This window comes from Pteropus medius, unplaced genomic scaffold (assembly GCF_902729225.1).
Source record: "Pteropus medius unplaced genomic scaffold, Ma_sr-lr_union100, whole genome shotgun sequence".
Lineage (NCBI taxonomy): Eukaryota > Metazoa > Chordata > Mammalia > Chiroptera > Pteropodidae > Pteropus > Pteropus medius.
This window is the reverse complement of record NW_024354499.1, coordinates 13,129,802-13,132,528: the sequence shown is the minus strand read 5'-3', so window position 1 is coordinate 13,132,528 and position 2,727 is coordinate 13,129,802. Positions and strand designations below refer to the sequence as shown.

Genomic DNA, 2,727 nt, shown 5'->3' with positions numbered 1-2,727 from the left:
ACAGAAGCCTCTGGTGTCTCTATCTCTTTTTATACGAGCAGCAGTTAGATTGGTCTAGGGCCCCACCCTAGCTGCTTCGTTGTAATTTAGTCACCTCTTTAAAACCTTACCTTGAAATATGGTTACATTCTTAGGTACATTTTGAATCTGGGGATTGGAACTTCAGTGTATGAATTTGAGGAGAACACAATTCAGCTCATAACATATGATTTTGTTAGAAGATTGGGAATTCCAAATCAAAACCCACAAACAAACTATAAAAAATTCTATATTTTCTAAATTCTCTTGTACATAGGCAGATTATATGATATGCTTCTAACTAAAAAGACATAAAAAAAACATAGAGGGTCTCTAAATTATGATTTCTTTTTTGATAGCTCCTGTCTCAAGTTTATTTGTACGAATAGTACAGGAGGACACCAGTCCATCACAGACAGTAGCCCAAGGCTCACGCCCGTCCTTCCATCCTCACATCGACAGACAGACTTCTACTCTGCAGCCTTCGTGAGGGCCTGGGCACCTTTGGGAGCCAGAGCCCGAGCCTGAGCTGGAGGCAGAGTTGCAGCTGCATTCTGGGCCTTGGTTTGAGCTTTGGCCTTGGACTTTGGCTGGCAGAGCCTCCTGAGACCCTTGGCGATATAGGCATGAGCATGTTTCCCAAGCTTAGGGTGAGTGGTGTAGGCAAATCGACTGAGCTGACGGCTACCACCCTTTGGGATCTTGGGCTTTACCTCCTTTGACTTTACGAGGGCCTTGATAGCCTTAGTGCGTGCACTCATGGCCTTGGCGTTGTTGGTCTGCATCTTCTTCAGGCCCTTCTTGATGTGCTTCTTGGCAAAGCGCATGTTCCTCAGGAACTTAGGGTCCACCCTCTTAAAAGATTCATATCTTTATGATCAGAGTGTCTTGATGCCATTTTGGTGCCATTTTCAGGACTGGTTATGCATGGCGTGGTTCTTGGACTTGGCCATGTCTGCACCGAAGCCCAGGGATCCAGAAGCGCCTGGGACTGGAAGACTATGATGCTTTAACTTATGATTTTTCGACTTTATAATGGTGTGAAAGCATTAAGTAGAGACTGTACTTTAAATTTTGATCGTTTCCCAGGGTAATGATATGTGGTACAATACTCTCTTGTCATACTGGGCAGCTTCTAGTCGGCCACACAATCAAGAGTATAAACAATCAATACTTTACAGATAATTGTTTTGTTTGATTTTTCTCAACTAGGCTAACATATGTGTTCTGAGCTTATGTAAGCGTAGGCTAATATAAGTATACTGAGCACATTTAAGATATGCTAGGCTAAGCTATGATGTTCAGTAGATTAGATGTATTAAATGCATTTCAACTTATGATATTTTAAACTTACGGTGAGTTTATTGGGATGTAACCTCATCATAAGTCTAGGAACATCTGTAGTTGAATGGGACTTTTATTATTCCCAGCATATATATAAAGAAACAGATAAAGATGTTAAGAAACCTGCACACATTATGAAGCTGACAATGATGGAAGCTGGGATATGCCTTCTGGTGTATAAAACTTCTACTACCCATTAAATGTAATCATGATCAATGGTGTGCAGTGGTGGAACTGTAGGAAGAATAGGAAAAAGAGACAGAAGCAACCCCCTGTCAGTCCTCTCATCGAGTTATGCATTAACTACAGTCTACCTCCTCCTCAAGACAAAATTACTTATTTAACTTCTTAACACAAGCCACATAAAAATCTTTACTAATGTATGGTGTGTGTGTGTGTGTGTGTGTGTGTGTGTGTGTGAGCATGCTCACGTGCGTGCATGCGCATATACAGCATATGCCCAGAAAGATTTTGATTACATAGAATAAGGTAAAATTTACATGGTGTGATTTAGGTATTTCTGGAAGTGTCATCAGGCCCAAAATACCTCCACAATGTTAACTTTACATTACTTGTATTTTTTGTCATTAAAGAAAAATTTCTGTGGGTTAACGTTCTGTGATTCCTTTGTATACAGAAATATATTTATGTAATCATACATTATCCAACTACCTATTGATATTTTGTGAGATTAATTTACCATTTAGCCAATAAGCACTTTTTTTTTCATTGTAGCCAACCTTCATTATGACAGAAAAACAAATGACATGACACTTTGCAAGGACAATGTATTAGGTAGGAATCAAGAAGGAGTTACTAGTGACTAAAGTAGAATCTGTGAAAATGGTAATGTCATCCCATCAAACCTCTGTGGAAATCATGATGTCCATACAGAGAAGATGCTCCCTCTGTTCTTGGTGCTTTCTGAGCTCTACTTCCTTGTAGCTCACTGGGACTTCACAGAGAGTCTGGGAGCAAATTGCATCTCGCCTTTTTTCTGTAAAGTAGAGTTAAGGGTGAGGACAAAAGTATGGAGAGCTACACAGGAGAGTGGGCCAGATGAGGGTGGTTGAATGGCTCAGTTATAGAGCTCTCCAGTAAACCACATAAAAGAGTTACTAACAGGGAAGTTGAAGTGGAACCAAGAAGCTTGCCTGCCAATTACTATGATTCAGGGTTTAAGGTTACCAGGATGGAGCACAAAGAAAGAAAAACCACTTTACCCTTTCCAGTTAAGTACCCTGACACAACCACTATTAGAACCCACATGCAAAAGAACATATGCCTTATGCCACTTGCTGTAAAATATACTAAGAATAGAGTAGTAGTGAGACAAACATTGTACTGGTTATAGTGAACCATGTT

General features: G+C 40.2%; 1 pseudogene; it reads right to left on the bottom strand.

Annotated features, from left to right (window-relative positions):
• Positions 1-488: 488 nt before the first annotated feature.
• LOC120594530 (60S ribosomal protein L29-like) lies at positions 489-971 on the bottom strand (annotated as a pseudogene).
• Positions 972-2,727: the final 1,756 nt, after the last annotated feature.